Here is a 19,329-nt window from a genome sequence, read left to right on the forward strand (position 1 = left end):
CAAAATGCAGAGAAAAAGAACTAAGAGCGCTACCCCCCCTCCCCAGCGAAAAAGACGAGGAGGTTAATCCTCTAATTTCATAAGCGAGAAAGTAAAGGAGGGGGGGAATGGACTGAGCGAATAGTAGTGATTTCCTTTGATGTATTTGAAATGAAGCATGAAAAAGTTTTGTTTCTCTGGAGCGCGCTTTAAGAACTTTATTAAAAGTAAATAAAAAAAACAAGATGCCGGAGCTGGGTAAAGACAAGCGGAGAAGAAGGGAGGAACTTCCGGTCTGGGCATTTGCTGAAGGGTGAGAGCCGGCTGTTTACTGCCTGGACTGTTTATGGCTGTGAATCTGACGGGGAATTGTGAAAAGAGAAAAGTTGAACTGTGACAGCGAGAAAGTGCCTTATAAGCGCTTTTAAAAGTCAACAGTTGCGGAGGAGGTTCCAGTGGAGAGATTGGGAGCGTATAAAAGCGAAACTGGAATTAAATACCATTCTCAAAGCTGGAGCTCTCCTGAAATGGCAGGAAAGAAAGTGAAAGTGTTAACAGCGACCCGAAGGAGGATGGGGAAAAAAGCCGGAAGGAGAAGAAAACAGAGGAAGCTCCTCCATGCTATCGGGAGTGTAAAAGAAACCAGCACGCAAAGAAGCGGTTCTGAAGGCGCCCTGAAGAAGCTTTTTAACAGAAATTCAAAGGAACATTACTAACATACTAACATAGCTAATACTTGTAACCGGACTGAAAAAAGAAATTTGACTGCTCACAGAAGAAGCTTAAGAAGATTGATTGGACACTACTAACAGTTTAATTTACCAGTTAATATATCACTCAGCTTTCTCTTCCTCCCACTATATACCCTCCCTATTTTTCTATTTAAGCGAAACACCCCTCCTTTTTAGGAAATAAAATCTTTATTAAAAAACAAAAACAAAATTGTTCTACTGCTTCAGACCAACACAGCTAACCATCTGGATTTATCCACCCATCTAGTGTATGTTCTGTTCACTGATTATGAACAGGAGACAGTTTCTTCCCATCATTTAGCTGTTTGCAAGCAGTTTGAGCCTGTTTGTCAACCTGTTAAGTTTTTTTTTGCATACTCACAGTGCAGTACAGAAGAGTGCAATTGGCAGTGTTCACAGACCTGTCTCACTGCACACTGGTAGGCAGCCAGTTGTATAAATAAATAGTAAGCAAATCAGACAGTCAGCCGGAGATAATAAACAAATGCCGTTTTGTAAAAAAAAAGTCTTATCCATTTGGTTATTTCACACATGCACATTTCTGAACAGCTTCCCTTGCGCATCGTTTAATTAACTGACCTGACCATCCATGACCTGTGTGTGTGGGGGGGTTGATTTCATTTGCTGCTCAGATGCAAAGTTAACAAGACTCTACCACCACAGCCACTGCACAGCTGCAAGCTGTTCAACAGCTGTCCAGCTCGGACAACGGCAAACCAAACAGATCTGAGGCTCAGCTCGCAGGTGGTAGCGGCTGTGGAACACGGGATGTCCACCTCCCGAACTTGTTGGTGGCATCCTTAATCTTATGCTGAAGGTTGGAAGTGATGAGGAGGCAACATATGCACTTGGAGTCCACTAAGGAGACGTTTATAAGGGATTAAATTATTCATTAGCTGGAGCAGTTGTGCTTTGCTTGTTACCATAAACAACTGGGCAACCAAAGGTACCTGAGCACAAATGGATTGTTTCTCATTTTTGGCCTCTTCGAGATGCCCCGGCATGGTAAACATGTACAGATACTGCCTCTTCTGCCCACAGTTTTATGGTCCCTTTTAATTTTACTTCCTTCTGTATGTTCAGTTCTGTCTCTCCTCCTGCATGTACAGATTTTTAAAAACATTTTCCTTTGAGTTCTCCAAGAACTTTATACAACTAGTGATGTTTACATCTTGAATCTGGATCTTCCCATGTTCCATCTCAGTTACTACCCTGTTTTCAGACTTATTGCCAGGAACAGCATTTTAGGGAAGCTAGACCAAATTATTCAGGACCAGATATAACTCTGGCCAACTTGCTGTTTCTGTCACTATATGCAGCTACTGTATACATTCCTTTCCTATTATTATTTATTATTCACTACTTTATTGATACCCCATCTTTCTCCCCAAAGAGCATCCAAAGTGGCTCACATCATTCTCATCTCTTCCATTTTATGTTCACAACAACTCTGTGAGGTAGGTTAGGCTGAGAGACAGACTTGCCTAAGATCACCCTGGAAGCTTTCATGGCAGAGAAGAGATATGAATCTGGGTCTCCTAGATCCTAGGGTGACACACTAACTAATACACAACATTATCATTGGGACAGAGTAATATTTTGGAACTGCTCCTATCTCAGCCTTTGTTATACCCCCTCATTCTAATCTTTACTTCCTTAATTATTTTGAACATCACATCCACGTGGATTTGGATTTGATTTTAATTGTAAGCCACCCCAAGAACCATATTGCTGACTGGGGAAAGACCAATGTTTAAATACTTTTATAAAGGAAATGCATAAATGGCTGCACATGCATCTTTGAGACTGTAAGTTCTACCCATCTTGCCCTTCCACTTCTAGGATATAATCAGACTTGTATAAAAGATGCCTTTACCTTCTTACCAGCAATCCTGCACCTGCTTTTCTTTAGCGGTAGAAAAGAGCAAGAGTCCAGTAGCACCTTAAAGACTTACAAAATCTGTGGCAGGGGTATGAGCTTTCGTGAGTCAATGCTCACTTCTTCAGATACTAACAGATATCTGATACATCAGATACCTAAAGACGTGAGCAGTGACTCACGAAAGCTCATACCCCATCTTTAAGGTGCTACTGGACTCTTGCCCTTTTCTACTGCTACAGACAGACTAACATGGCTACCCGTCTTGATCTATCTGCTTTTCTTTAAAACTATTATATCCTAAGGGATGCTTTAGAATTATCCTTTTAAGCATATATCTAAAAGGCTGGATCCTACACGGTTTCCTCCTCAATTCCATTCCTAACTGCAGCGCCCATTTCTTATGGCTCTTGCCCATGAAAGATCCACAATTGCCCCACAGCCTTTCAGCAGTCAAAGGGGGCCTGTCCTCTCTTTTTCCTGCAGAAAAGTTGGCATGTGATCCAACTTGAGAGAATGTAAAGGTTGAATATGATAGACCAGTGTTTGAAAACTGAGAGCCAGGACTGGTTGCAGCTTCATTTTTTCAATGTATGACGTGGCAAACCTGGGTTTGCCATTAGAAAGGTCCTAAAATTCAGTGACCTCGCAGCCTGAATAGCCCAGACTAGCCCCAGCTTGTCAGAGTTTCGAAGCTAAGCAGGGTGGGCTGTGCCAGAGTTGGATAACCAGAGTTGCTATGCTGAGGAAAGCAATGGCAAGTGGTGTATCCTACCAAGGATTCCTTACTCCAGCTTAAGTGGCTACTCTGTTGGGAAAAGAGCCACTTGAACTGGAGGAAGGCTCCCTAACCTGGGGAAGATTCCAACCTTTGCTTAGTGGAGTGGTAGGATAATTATATATTGCACATGCTAATATGTTGCACTTTGATATTTTGATATTGCACTAATATGTTGCACTTTGATATTTTGTTGGGCTGCTTCAAGGTACTTAGTCGCCTTTCGCAAGGCACACCCATTGCCTTGGAGCCAATGATGTGCAACATAAACAGACTTAGTGCAGTTCTGCCTGCACAAGATCTCACACAACTTCCAGAGCTTTCCTCCATGTATAATGTAGTGCTCAGAAACTGGTTGTACAAGCGGAAATGCAAGTGGGGATACAACGAGTTTGACTTAGCGCAAGAGGGTGCCGCAGTCTTTTTCTTGCATTGCCACTTGCACGAGAACTACAGCAGAAGCAGAAATGTTGCACTGGCTCCAGCCCAGTGTCTCCACCTATGCTGCCGCTGGGTCAGCAATGGGCTTAGCCACTGTGAACTCCAGCCCAGTGTCTCCACCTGGGTCAGCAATGGGCTTAGCCACTGTGATGCAATCTCCTCATGCCAGCTCACATTGCTTGGGTGACTTGGTCATGGAACCAGCTCTGACCTTTGACCATCAGCTCTTCAGAGTAATCTGTCAAGGGTGGGGCAATTCATTTTGCTTTTGTTTCATGCAGTGCAAAGCACAACACGAAGAGAGACTGTGCAAGCTAGAAGAACCAGAAACGAGTCGCCACCCATTCACGTCCGATTTCATCTCCCCCCTCCCCTTTCCAAGCGTCCATGTCTCCAGACTCCTATTTTGCTAGTACTCGTGGCACCTTCTTTTCTAAGTGCCTCTAACAACGTTCACTGGCCGCATGATGGATGCCTTCAATATGCTGCGGGTAAGATTCTTGAGCCGATTTCCAATTATGCATGTCTCCATTTAATTTCACCCATCAATCTTCTGCTTCCCTTTTGTATAGAGACATATACAGTGGAGTTTCATAATTAAAAGTTTCAGATTCAGCCTTAAAACAGAACCCCTCTCTTTACCTTAAATGCTCCTGTGGCCAAGATGATAATTGTGTGCATGTGTTGTTTGCAGTGGCACAAGTCATAAGAGTAGATTAAAGCGAGTCCTTGGTTAGAAGGGAAAATCGTAGAGAACACCATTAGGTACTGCTTTACAATTACAAAAACGAGGCGTATCTGGTAATCTGCAGCCTTTAAAGATTTTTTGTTAGTGTGAACGCAGAGCTTCAGAGCAGCCGTCCTTCACGTTTCAGCCCCTTCTTCTGACCATTAGGAGATAATGCTGCAACCCTAACTATGCTTACTAGGGAGTATCAGTGCAGTCCTATGCAGCAATAATGTGCAGTCCAAGGCCTATCAGTGGACTGGAGTAACTGCACAGGATTGCTCTGCGAGTGTCATGAAACTCAGTGGGGCTTTACTCTGAGTAGAAATGCACAGGATCCTGCTATCAATCTCAGACTGGGGGATGCAAACACTAAGCAAACGTATAGAGCACAGCCTTCTGTTTGACGTGCCATAGCTGCTCAGGTTCTTTTAAAACAATTCATTGTGATAATATTCTTCTTTGCTGTCAAGTCACATCTGACTTATAGTGACCCCTGGTGGGGTTTTCAAGGCAAGAGACCTTCAGAGGTGGTTTGCCACTGGCCTGCCTCCACGTCACGACCCTGGTATTCTTTGGTCATCTCCCTTCCAGATACTGACCAGGGTTGACTCTGCTTAGCTTCCAAGATCTGGTGAGATTGGGCTAGCCTGGGCAATCCAGGTCACAGTGACTGCATATTGCTTTTCTACCTCTCACAGGTGAAAATTCCGAGCCCTAGCCTAACAAGAATTCCTTTGTGAACCACACCTTCCCCTATTCTTACGCACTGCTGAATGCTCTACTCCATCTAATGTATACGGCATGTCTTCCCCTGAGTTAGAAGCCAAGAAGATGATGGTTCTTTTGGTGAAGTTAGAACTGAAAAACCCTAATAGCCTTATCCTGACCCAGATAGTCCAGCCAATTGTAGCCATGTGTGTGTTTGTAATTGCATTGTCTATACTGTGTTGTTGCTGTGTCTGTCAGATGTCTGTATATCTGTGCATTTGGGACTCAGGGATTACTGCTGTGTTTGCTGCTATGTATGTATGGCTTGCCTTGCATCTCATGCTTGCCTATGGATGGGCAAGGCTGGTGTTGCCTGCTACAGGACACGTGCCTCCCTGCACCTTCCCAGAGTGCCTCTGGACAAAGAAGACCAGCGCCATTGTACCAGTTGGGACACTTGGAGAAACGACAGGCTTTCCCACCATTGCTGAACTGTGGGAAACCACGTAACTCTTCCTGCTATCTGGTTTTGGCATCACAAAGAAAACTTCCTTTATTGCCCGTCATGGAGCAAGCACATCTCTGCAAGTCAAAGGTTGCCAATGGAAACAGCGTTTCACACCTGACCACATGGCTCCATCTTTGAAGTTAGGGCAGAGCATCTGCATATTGCCCCCTTCCCCTCAATTAGGACATCACAACTCTTTAACCTATAGCCATAGTAAAGAGGACGGACCCTAAGGGTTTATGGCCGTAAGCCAAACCCAAAAACCTAGCTTTTAAAAAGAGAAACACAGCGTTGTTTCTCTGGTTAACCCACCCCTCCCCTACCTTGCAACTTAAGCGCTGCAGGTGATTCTTACTGCGTTCCCGGGAGTCGCGACCCGAGAACCCGCACGTGGCATGGCTGGACCAGCTCGTGTGTTTTTAGAATTTCACCCGCTGATCCTTAAGCTGCCCCATTTCTTCTAGGAGGAGATTTCTTCTCAGCTCGGACCTCAGATAAGTATAAGCAATATCCTGCTGTGTTATCCCCCTTGTCTGTTGAATGTATTTATTTCCTTGCTGATTGCTTTCTATATACTATTGTAACTAAGGAACTTGTGTGATTCTGTGTGTGCATCTGTTTTTCGTATGCTTGAAAGCTGCTTAGTAAAAGGCAACATTTATTCATTAAACCTAGCGTGTTGTCTCACTTCCTGGGAGATAGGAGCGTTCGTTGGCCAATCTGACCTCTGTATACACGGGAAAATTACTCACGCCACGCCCACTGTCGTAGATAAGTCTGAGTTGGGCATTCAGAACCGTCCTTAGAGGAGTTCCGGTGACACTAGCCTGATCTTTTCAGCTCTCGGAAGCTAAGTAGGGTCAGCCCTGGCTAGTATTTGGATGGGAGGCCTCCAAGAAAGTCCAGGGTCATGATGCAGAGGCAGGCAATGGCAAACCATCTCTGAATGTCTCGTGCCTTGAAAACCCTACGGGGCTGCCATAAGTCAGCTGTGACTTGACGGCAAAAAAAGAAAGAAGAGTTGTTGGTTATGAAAACACGCCTCACCAGCTGTAGCATGTGAAACGACAAGCTGTGCACTGCACAATGCCTTAGTGTTCCTACACACACAGGACATGCGTGTATACCAGAGGCAAGGACTCGGGATTTAACTTCTAGACTCTGGGGAGAGAGCTGATCTTTGAAGGATGAATTTAGACTAGAGGACAATTACATTTTATCTGGCAGAAAAGGAGGCAGACCATCCCCGGGGAGGTTTCCCTGGCTCCTTCTTTAATTGGCCTCCCAAAAGTAGGCGAAGACAAGTCTGTTCCAAAGAGCATCTGATACCTGCCTGAGAGCCCAGTGGATCACGATGCACCGTTGCGCCTTCTGATTTGTGTTGCTCACAGCTTCTCTGTTTGAGTTTATTGTCCTGAGCGCCGCATGCTTGTAGTGATTATTAATGTCTGGAGGCTGCCTCAGTGCGGTGGTGAAAGGTGAGATTTAACTGTTTTAATTAATGAAATAAACAAGCCTGGGTACGACACTGCAAGCATCCTTTCATGAGTTTGTGATTCTGTGCAGAAAGCGTTTTCTAAGACTTAACTGTACAGAGCCAGCAACATGGAGAGAAGATGGTCATAGGCCTGTTCAGTTATTCATGACTGGTAGGTCAAATTGTTTTGTCACACCTACTGCTTCTTCTTTCTTGGGGTATGAACTTTAGTGAGTGGTTTAATGGATCACTTTCCATCCAGACAAACTGAGCAGAGGGGAAGGGAACGTGTTTTCTTTTCATCTGCATTCCCTAATTAAGAACATAAGAGACGCCAATGTTGGATCAGGCCAAAGGCCCATCCAGTCCAACACTCTGTGTCACACAGTGGCCAGAAATACCAGTGCCATCAGGAGGTCCACCAGTGGGGCCACTGTGGGACCTTGCAGCTTACAAGGGAAGCAGTAAGAGCAAGGGGCTACAGAACACCTTTTAGTCGCCTTGTTCAATATACTAAAATAATAAATTAGGGGCTGGATCATGCGGATCTATTCTACTAACAATGGTGTTTTTCTCCGCTGCAAGGGGCCCTCCTCTGATGTCAAACTCTGGTGTCTTGTGTCATACAAAACCTCCTTGGCTTACCTTCAATGCAAACTGTGGAGCAGGAACTGCAATCCAGGGATACACTGCTGGTGGTCCTTTCTGAATGTCTTACATCCCTGGAAGCAGGGCAAAATTGCCAGGTACTGGGGTGGGGGCTGAGAGAAAGAGAAAGTCAGTTTTTGATCAATTGATTAATATAGTTTTGTCACCCTCATCAGAGTAAATAGCACAAACCTGGTTTCATTCATTGGTTCATTGGGTCGCTGCATTCAGGCGCCACCCTAAACTGGAATTAAATTCCAATTTGCTGCACTGGACACAGACATGGCTTGTTTGTCACCCCGGCACATCCTCCCCTCTCCCTCCCTTCTAAGCACAGAGTGAGAAAAAAAAACTCCAGCTGTCCATCATGTCCGAGTTACTGGGCACAGTCTATCTCCCTTTCACACACTGGGATTCTAAGCCAAGATTCAGTCTGGATGCAACCAATGTTTAGAATGGGTAGCAAGGTTTAATACTTCTGTCATGTTCATGCTACGGGTGGAAGACCACTTCTGACCAGCTTCCATTCTTTTTGTTTTAAAAAAAGGGTAATGGGCAGAAAGAGGCTTTAGATATACATCATTGCAATATATAAGGAATGATCATGTGCAAACCTGAGGGCAATTTCACACCCCAGGCTTAAAGCTGTCCCTGCTTTATATTTGTTTGCAGTGCAAAGGCACAGTTGCATTGGCCACAATGCCCATTTGTATTACAAGGACCTCTCCCTATGCTTAGTCTCTTCTGCATTAATAATGATTGCAGGTCACATAAACAGTTAAGAGTGTGTCTCATAGGCAGCGGAAGACTCTCATACAAAAATGGTCTGAGATGTTGGGAGGGCACAGAGGTCTGCCAAAGGCAAGGCTTAAGATCACAAGCAGGGTGGCCATTTCAGCACTTGAAATGGTGTGGAATGGGTGTGGGGACAAGAGTGCCTCAACCTGCTGCACTGCAGGTCTGATCAGAACTGGGCCTTGGGAACATTTTTTAATCACTTTAAAATGGCAGCAACATTCATGAGTTGGACCTGTGGACTCCATCACATCTAGTCTGGCTCTATTCAGTTTCCTCTGTAGTAACTCGGCCCAGAAGGATTGTTATGTCAACTGAGCTTCCCTGCCCTACCTTCTGGCCTGCCTCACCTTTGCCCTGGTTTTGTCCAGTCTACTTGATGGAGCAGAGATATAACCATTCCCCCGTTCCATATCATGTCTGTCTCTCACCTTCCATGTCTGAAGCAGTGGGATCTAGTCCACAAAAACATAGGCCAAAATAAAAATGTGTTATTCCGTAAGGAGGCATCAGGCTGGTTTTTCTGTTTTTTCTGCATCAGAGTAACATTAGGGGTTTGCACACACAAATTGGGATCTTTCAGATTCGGATATATTGGACCAAAAAAATTCGGGTTCCTGAAAAAACCCGAATTCCTATCCTGGTATGGTATTCAGATTTGATTTCCCCCTGGAAATCCCTTTTTTTTCCTGGCTCCATTATAGCCTATGGGAGCATTATAGTCGATGGGGAATCTATCTGGTGGTATCCAGGGGTCTGGGGGGGCTGTTTTTAAGGTAAAGGCACCAAAATTTCAGTGTAGCTTCTGGTGCCTCTCCTCAAAAGACCCCCCCCCCCCAGTTTTAAAAAAAATGGGCCAGGGGGTCCAATTCTATGGGCCCCCAAAGAAGGTGCCTCCATTCTCCATTATTTCCAATGGAGGGAAAAAACAGCTATTACAAACAAACAAGGACTGATATCAAACCAGAGAGTTTCTTCAGTAGAAACTGATTGTGGGGGTGATTTTTCCAAGCCCAGCAGAACCAGTGCATGTACAGAATGCCCAAAGAAGGTGCCCCCATCCTCTATTTTCAATTGAGGGGAAAAAAGAAAGCATTTAAGGGAAGACACTGGCTTTTCCTGGGCACTAGTACATTGCACTGGTACTGCTCAGCACTTTGTACATGCACTGGCAATGCTGGGCTTGGAATTCCCCCTTGTTTGGATGTGTTGAGCTGGCATTGCCACACTGGAATTAGTTCTGCTGGGCACTCTGTACATGCACTGGCTGTGCTAGGCTTGTAACCTCCCTCCTTTGCTGAGCTGTTGATTTATTGAGCTGGCATTGCCACAGTGGCACTGATTCTGCAAAAATCCCACCCCCACCTTCAGTTTCTACTGCAGAGACTCTCTGGTTTGACATCAGTCCCTGCTTTTTTGCTGTTTCCCCCCCTCCATTGGAAATAATGGAGGATGGGGCACCTTCTTTGGGGGCCCATAGAACTGGACCCCCTGGTCCAATTTTTTTGGAACTTGGAGAGTCCTTTGAGTAGAGACACCAGAAGCTACACTGAAAATTTGGTGCTTCTACCTCAAAAATTAGTTTCCCCAGACCACCACATACCCCCAGATAGATTTCCCATTATAACTTATGGGGATCACTGACTACAATGGAGCCGAAGGCATTTAAAGGTGTTGCAGTTCCTTTAAATGCATTCATGAAGATGCAGTTTCACCTGGAATGGTGTTTAAAGGAAGTGCACTCTCTTTAAATGCCATTTAACTGGGGCTATCTTGTTTTCCTGGATAACCCCGATTTTGGGGGGGATTGTCCAAGACTGGCTATGCTTGATAGCCAAAAATACACCCCCCTTTATATCCAGCTGACTGAATAGCCAATAAATACCAATAAAGTATTTTCTCGCTTTTTTTCCAGCTCAGATAGAGCTGAGTGCACAGCCCTAAGTAACATAGTTCTCCGACTCAAATACAGCCACATATGAGGCAAATGTTTGTTTTCCAATTGACTGAAGGTATTTAGGAACTCCTCCTGCAATTGTGCTGCTTCAGGAGGATGGGAATTATGCCTCATGCAACGAGGCAGTTGGGAATTTGAACAGGGTTGCAAGTCTCCAGGTGGAGCCTGGAGATCTTCCAAAAGTACAACTGATCCCCAGACTACAGAGACTTATTCCCCTGGAGGAAAGGTCCACTTCAGAGAATGAATTCTGTGGCATCACATTCCCGCTGAGCTCCCTTCCTTCCCCAGACTCCACCCTCCCTAGGCAGTGCTCCCAAATCTCCAAGAATTTCCCCAAGCCTGAGCTGGCAAGTACCCATCTGTTTCTCCAGCCTATGAGCCCTCCCATTGGCCTAAGTGCTTCTTCTGTCCAAGGAAAAGCCATTTAAGTTGTACGAAGCCTCCTTATGTTGGAGGAAGGCTTCAACCTTTGATTGGTTGAGTGACAGGCTGCAGACTACCATCCTCTTCTTCATGAGTTTTTGCTGTTAAAGATTAGGACAACAGTGGCAGACCATAGACCTCCCCCCCCCATCTCCTCCTAAGCAAATCCACAGCATTGGCCACTCCTTTTTGGCACAGAACAGCGTGCTGGCTTGTGGACACACAAGCAGCTTAATATTTAGCAGCAGGTAGCAGTGTAGACAGCTATACAACAAAGGCAGCGCCAATCCCATGAGCCAAAAGCAAACAGCATTGCAGGCACGTGTGCCTATGTGGGCTGGTGCCAGGAGGCATCTCATCAGATGTGTACACATCCACACAGCCCTCATTCAGTGCCGGGTAAACAGAGAGAGGCCTTTGCGGCAGCTCAGTTTGGTCGCCTGCCCTCTCTGCAGCCTCCGTCTCTGCCAGCCCTCCAACACCTTGAGGAAGCCCATGCAGATTTCATGAGTTCACTGGTGTTGGGAGATGCGTGCTGAAGGCAGAGCAGAACCGAGAGCCTTCTGTCCATTATTGATGAGGCTGACCTCTCTTTAAACAAGAGATGCATAATTCATGCCCACTCCGGTGTTTGGCAGCAGCTCTTTCTGCTCCCGTAATTCCAGAGGCACTCTCGGTTGCCAAGGACTCACGGGTTCCCTCGCATCCCAACTTCCTCAGAAACACTGACGGAGGCTGTGATGTGGTGTCAAGTACTGCGCTCCCTTGAAGTGTTCGGCAGCTGCTATTTCCTCCCCTTGCAAACACCAGCCCGCTCCCAATGCCCACGTAAAATAGGGGGAAAGGCACTTGAGGGGTCTTCTCCAAACAAAGGGTTGTATCCAGTGTTCCCTCTAAGCTGAGTTAGTGTGAGCTAGCTCACAGTTTTTTAGCCTCTGGCTCACACATTTTTGTGTTAGCTCAGGAAGGAGGGCTCCAGAGCAAACTAATTTATGCAGTAGCCAAATTGCTCGCTCACAACTTTAATGCCAGCTGCTCACAAAGTAGAATTTTTGCTCACAAGACTCCACAGCTTAGAGGGAACATTGGTTGTATCCTATATTTAGCTGCGTCAGAGGAAAGTTCAGCCCATTCGTGGAATGGGGCTGAAGGTTACAGCCCTGTAGGCTTCTCAGTGCTATAAATACTGAGTAGTTGCCTGGGAGACACATAGGGTTTGTCCCAGTGATGCTGGATTTTCTCATCACCTAAACAGCAACTGACGTGGATAACCCAGGCTAGCCTGATCTCATCTGATCCCAGAAACCGTGGTTAGTACTTGGATGGGAGACGACCAAGGAAGTCCAGGGCGGCTACACAGAAACAGGCAATGGCAAACCACCTCTGAACGTCTCTTGCCTTGAAAACCACACAAGGGGCTTCCATAAGTCAGCCGCAACTTCATGGCAAAAAGCACAATTTTTTTTTTAACTTTTATTTTTGCATTTTCAGTTTTGTTACAAATATACATATTTCAGCTTACACACATTATTAGAGTCCTTATACCTAGTTGCATATCCAATTATTATTGTATACATATTCCGTTTTACTTTACATGCTTTATCCGTTTATACACCCACAATTTTATGGGGGGGGGGGAGGCAGTTCTCCCCACTTACCTTCTGGTGCTTCAGCTACAATGAGCATAATGTAGAATACAGTGGTGTGAATTTGCAAATTTTGGTTCAGTGTTAGAAGAAACTTCCTAATGACAAGAACAGTTCAACAGTGGAACCAGTTTACTCGGGGGGCTGGGTTTTCACTGGACCCCTGGAAAGGTTTTATAGGTCAAAGCCAGCATGTTGAATAGAGTTCAGAAACACACAGGTAGCCAGTGAGGCTGTTTTAACCCCAGCACTGTATGCTCACAGTGTAAAACTTCCAACAAAAAGACTTTTAAGCTTTGCACCTGCTGAAGTTTCCAAGATACCTTCAAGGCTGAATGCATTATAGTAGCTCAAAGCAAGGTATTATAGATACATCAGTGTTGTTAGATCAGCAGGGTCTAAATGAGGAGACAACTTGCATACCGTTTGCTGATGATAAAAGGCACACCTGGCCATAACCCCAACCAATTTCTGCAATAACAGTGAAGAATCACACCCTAAAACTCTCCTAAACTCTTGACGTAGTTGGACAAGGATAGCTTTAGATTGCCTCAGATAGGATCCTTCTCTTGCTTTCCTTGTGCACTTTTGTATACCATGTGGATCTGTATAAATGACTGAATCTCTTACTAAAGCTTTGCAAACAGTCTGGGGGCTTGTACAGTTATTGCTCTCTGTGGAATCACTCAAGTATAGATAAGAATATTTTTAACTGACATGTTTGGAAATAAGTTGTGCACTTCAGCAGAAAAGTGGCTACAGAACAACACTTTTCTTGACAAAGCACAGGAATGGCAGAGAGAACTGGGGAGCAGGATTGGTGGGAGCTGGGGAGCAGCATTTAACTGGCAGGTGGCATCTATTAAAGGAGAGGCTGGTATCATACTAGGGTGGTGCTAGCTTTGGGAACCAACACTGTGCAAGTCTGCAGTCCCTTACCGTAGAAACCTAAGAAGAGTTACACCTTTCTAAACCCACCGACTTCAATAGATGGGTGTAATTCTGCATTGCTCTGACCTGGATAGCCCAGGATAGCCCAGTCTCATTGGCCCTGGCTAGTATTTGGATGGGAGGCCACCAAGGAATTCAAGGGTTGCTACGCAGAGGCACCTCTGAACAGCTCTTGCTTGCAAACCCTACGGGGACCACTATAAGTCAGCTATGACTTGACGGCACACACACAAAAATTCTGCACGTGATTTATTATTTTTATTTACTTTGTTTATACCTGACTTTCTTCCAAACAGGGACCCAAAGTGGCTTCCAACCTCCTCCATTTTATCTTCGTAATAAGCCCGTGAAATAGGCTAGGATGAGAGAGTGTGACTGGCCCAAGGTCACCCAGCAAGCTTCCATGGCGGAGTAGGGTTTCAAACCTGGGTCTCCCAAACCTTTGGGTCCCTAGTCTGGCACTCTAACCGCTATAGACCATGCTGGCTTCTCAAAGTTAAAGGCACTGCTAGAGACTATTCAGTGACCTTACAGACAACTGCAGGCAACCGTACTGATTCTTTTCAAATCCTAATAAGTTTAAATAAATACAAACTTCCTACATGTTGGATTAGATGAGGGATGCCAAACCGTATCACAGCAGTCAACGCTTAGCATTCAGCCTCAGAAAGGCAACGGAACAGGCAACAAATTGTTATAAAAATCCACAAGATGTTTTGCTGCCAAAGCCCTTCCAAAGAGACAGTAATGCATGCAAAGACGTTTGCCCTGAGTTACGTGGGAGGAGACGGGCCATTGTTAACAAGGGAATCAAACTGGCTACACAAGATTTATCAGAGTAGGTTTTACATATTGTTTGGGATTACGGTTTATCCGCATCATCCTGCTGGCTATGGAATTGCTCCCCCCCACTGAAGGAGGCTGCTGCTGCAGCAGCTGGTTGTCAGGAAGAGATCACCACAAGAATCTGAATAACACAGAATGGGACAGCCAGCCACTAAGCTCCGGTGAGGAAATGCGGATGGCTTTCTGCAACTACAGGTCGCCTTCTGGTCCTCCCTTTGTTATAAGAACTTAATGCGATTGCTCTTGAAAGAGCCTTTTTGGGGGGTTGCGTGTCTTTTCAAAAAGCACATCTGTGACTATCAGTTGGAGCATGCTGCTTTATGCCTTCTGGTGCATTAGGAACAAGTTGACACGCTTGTCTGCGGAGATGCACAATTCAACCTCCGTTAGCTGTACGATTCAGCAGCCCTTCAGTGGGATACCGATGGGTGTCCATAGGGATAAGCCACAGGACCCAGACAGGAAAAGAAAAATGGGGTGCAGAGTCTGCATGGAGTCGGGAGCGATGGCAGTGGTACATCAACCAAAATTATGACAGTCCCGTCGGAAATATTTTATCCCACTGTTCTAGTGCTCAAGGATGGTTGCATTCAAAAATTAAAAACACTGCACACATACTAAATACACACTACACCCCCCCCCAAAAAATAACAAATCAGCCATAAGCTAAACAAAAGCAAAGCCCTTCAAATCAACAGTAAGGCCTGATTTAAACACAGAAATGGCGGGACAAAGGAACTAATCCACACAGCTTGGAGTGCCTGCTTTACAAGGAAAGGCTAAGGAGCTAGGTGGTGGTATTGCTTTTTAGTCTGGAGAGGAAAAAATGGTTGTGAGGGGGCAAGATACAGGTTTATAAAATTATGCATGGGTGGAAAAAGAGAACAATGTCTCCCTTTTCAATGCTACTGGAATGTGGTGCCATTAAACATACTTTATCAGCAGTAGATTCAGGACAGACAAAAATAAATCCTTAACTTACGTACAGCTTCAGCTCAAACCAGTTCAACACATCAGTAACAACCTACAACCTATGCTGGACAGTGATACTCCTCTCTCACAGGCATCAGGAGGCAAACCTTTTCTTGCTCACAGACACAGCCTCCTGACCTTAAACAGCTTCTCACTCCCAACAATGCACTTCCTAACACACTACACACTCTGGGACCAGGGCCTGCAACAAACCAAGATACCAACTGTTTCCCCATATTCACTCTGACAATAACAATCACTGGACTTAACAACACTGGCAATACCATCTCAGTTTCCTCTACATGCTTGTCTTCCAAAATTATATATGCCATCAAATGTTTGCTTGTTTTCCAAAATTATATATGCCAATGCCATCAAATGTCATCAATGTCCTTCCACTCTCTACACTGGGCAAACAGGTCAGTCCCTATGCAAAAGAACAAATGGCTATCGACAATAAACACCACAACACTCAAAAACCAGTGGGAGAACATTTTAATCTCCCAGGTCATTCCATTGCTGGCCCAAGAGTGGCGGCCCTCAAACAGAGAACCTTCAAAGCGAGATTGGAATGGAGATTGCTGAACTTGAGTTCATTCACAAGTTCAGAACAATGGACCCTCCCCATTCCATGCTGAGTATAGGCCTCTGCAGACATTACATTATGGCCCAGTCATGCAAACTGGGAACCTGACAGCCTCCAATATTGGGAGCCCTCAGGTCCTCACAATGCACCTGATATGCACAGTCAACATCTGGTACAAATTCAGCAGCACGTGGATTTCCCATGATGTACAGCTTCCATTCCAATGAACTAAAACCTCAATTTCCCATGGTTTTGGTTCACATGAATGGAAGTTGTATGCACGTGGAAAATCCATGCAATGCCCAGTTCACATGAGATGTGGGACTGGACACACTGGGTGCATCACTGGGATCCTTGCCACACAGGGCTGGCAGGCTTTGAATTGAATATCTGCAGAGGGATTCTTGGAAAGTTTTTGGACAGGTAAGTCCACTTAGGGCTGTTTCATCAGTTCTTCCCTCAAACAGCAAGTCCCTCTATTCCAGTATTCACACGTGCACACACTTATCTGCCCTTGAACTTTACTGCAGATGCTTCTCCCTTGACACGAAGTTGCACCCTGGGGTCCTGGAGCCTCTGCACACCAGCCTTGCAAACGCTGTGCTTCGTCATCACAGTGAACACTCAGCAAGTCAAACAAGAACACAGCCCCCCCCCCCCCCCAGTACCCCTACGAGCTCTACTGAACACATCAGCTTATTACCTGGTTTGTGAAATTGGATTTTGGTGGAGAGACTAAATGAAGCTTTCGGAGAGGCAAAAAGACAACAATCGTTTCAATTTATTGAAGCATTTTTGCGGAGAGATTTCAATCCTGGAATAAGGGGTGGCGTCTAGTCAGAGTGAGTGGCAGACTGTGGATGTGTAAGAGCCTGGAAGGTAAACTCTTCTTGGACAAATAGAAATGTAGCCAACCTGACAGATGCAAGAGTTTGTTCAAGGTCTTTTGGTGCCACGAATGAAACATGGAGAAAGGTATACCCTTTCCTCCTGGAACTCTTGGCCTGGGTTTCCCCTCTTATTTATCACTCATTTATCATCAAAGTGGGGATGCAAAGCAGCTTACAAAACACACACACACACAAAACCTAAATTGAGCAACTGAAAAAACAAACTAAAAAAATGTACATCCTGGGTGATCTGTTGGCTTGGCTCACTCTGGGTCTCAGCCAGGATATCAAAGGCTCAAGCCACCAGCTACATTCAGGCTAAATAGCAAAATGGTGGACAGCTGTAGTCCTTGAGACTACCAGGTTTCCTCAGGAGACCCAGAATTTGTCTCTGTGTGGCTGGTTCTGTAGCATGCACCATCGTGGCTGCTACTCTACTTTCTGTACAAAATGATTCACAAAGTTACTTGGATAAATTATTAAGGACTGTGGTCTATAGCACTCTGTATAATTTGCAGTAAGTTCAGTCCTACTATGTAATTTTGCATCATTGAATGTGTCATGCTAACAATTTGTTTTCCTTCAGTACTGTTTTTCAGATTTCTGGTTCCTTCCACAATCCTATTTCATTGTTTACTGAATGTCCCATTCTGTTGATTGTATTGACTCACTCTGTGTAATCCACCTTGAGTCCCAGTGAGAAGGGCACACTATAAACAACATAAATAAACAACATAAATAAATACAGCATGCCCTGTATGTGTGTGTGTGCCATCAAGTTGCAGCCAACTTATGGTGACCCCATGAGGTTTTCAAGGCAAGTGATTAAGCAAAGATGGTTTGCCACTGGCGTTCTCTGCAAAGTCTTCCTTGGTAATCTCCCATCCAAGTACCGACCCTACTTAGCTTCTGAGATCTGATGAGATCGGGCTATACTACACCATTCTACATCCATAGGATTCCCTACAAAACTACTTTTCTGTGCTGGGGGAAAGAGATAATGAAAGAGGCCGGGGTGGGGAAGGGACGGAAAGTCAGAAACAAGCTTCTTCTACCTCCTCCATTCAAAAAAAGATCTCTTTGCCTGCTTCTCCTTTCAGTTTATTGATTCCTAACTGAACAGCCAACTGTCCACTTATGCTGGGATCCCAGGCTTACACCCACTGGACTCATGACTATTCCTTATAGCTACAGCTCCTAGAATAAATGCTGGAGTCTTCATCTCCGTCCCCTCACTACCACCTGTTCCTTCTTGGCCTCTTTGTGGTTGTGTGCTGCTCTGCCAAAAGGCACTGATCTTTACCAAGTGCTGTCCTAGGTAGCCACCTAGTGGTAAGGATGCCCCTCTTCATGAGGCACAGGGGTAATTACTACTAGCCTGCCCTCACAATCCAAAACCAAGAATGAAGTCCATGTAATAACTCAAATTAGGACCAACTGAACTGAGACAATTCGGTTGGTTCCAGGAAAGGGTATACGTGGATGTTGTTCTTGTTTTTGGATTGTGAGGACCCACACGGCTGTTAAGCACTTTGTCCTCACAATGCCAGTACAAAGAGAGAGAGAGACAGTGTCCCAGCTCGCTCGAAAGTGTGGGTCAAATCAGGAGACGCTGAATCTCAGCAGAACAAGGCCTGCAAATCCAAGAAATTCAAGGAAGTTCTAATTAGTAGGAGGGCAGGCAACAGAACAGCACGCGGAGTCCCAGCCTTTGTTTCAAATGTCGGGCCTAACTCACGTGTCCAGCAGAATGAGGTAAAGGGGGCAGAAGGGATTTCACTACTTCAGACTGTACATGGCGCATCACAGGAATTCACAGCGTGGAGCACTCTCCTGTGTTAAAAAATGCCCTGCAAGTAGCCAGCCAACAGGGCAAACAAGAGAGGGGATATGCGCTACTTCTCTATTTATAGGGAGGGACATTATTTTTTAATGCCAAGGAACACTTAGAGCTGGAATCCATCTCCTGCAGCCCAAAGTGGGGCACTTTATTCTGCCACCTCAACAGTCTACCACCTCATTCGCCAGCTGGTGTGAACCAGGCCTTAGATGAAATGAATTCACTTCAGTGTCTACATTCTACTTAGGGGTTGGGAATCAAACACTAGCATCACATTTCCCTGTAAAAGAACATGTCGTACGAACTTATGTGTGTGTACACAGATTTGCACATGAACACACCCTTCCCCATCAGTTTATTACCCACCATTGGCTTGCCAAGTCCCCCCGGGGGGGCGGGGAAACCCCCACCCCGGAGGCCTGGTCCCCGCTGGCGGATCGGGTCCTGGGGGGAACCCCACACCGACGTGCGCGTCACCCGAAAGTGACACGACCACGCCGGGCACGCTGGGGGCAGGACC

At 45.5% G+C, this 19,329-nt stretch overlaps 1 protein-coding gene across 1 annotated transcript in view; it reads right to left on the minus strand.

The window, feature by feature from the left end:
* The window catches only part of LOC107106043 (galactosylgalactosylxylosylprotein 3-beta-glucuronosyltransferase 1-like), a 91,673-nt gene that overhangs the window by 30,088 nt on the left and 42,256 nt on the right, over positions 1–19,329 (minus strand). Inside the window, exon 2 of the mRNA XM_015406127.1 lies at positions 7,898–8,013. The gene's annotated coding sequence lies outside the window, so the exon portion shown is untranslated. The remainder of the gene's footprint in view (positions 1–7,897; positions 8,014–19,329) is intronic.

The sequence above is a fragment of the Gekko japonicus genome, unplaced genomic scaffold (assembly GCF_001447785.1).
Source record: "Gekko japonicus isolate JY-2015 unplaced genomic scaffold, Gekko_japonicus_V1.1 scaffold919, whole genome shotgun sequence".
Lineage (NCBI taxonomy): Eukaryota > Metazoa > Chordata > Lepidosauria > Squamata > Gekkonidae > Gekko > Gekko japonicus.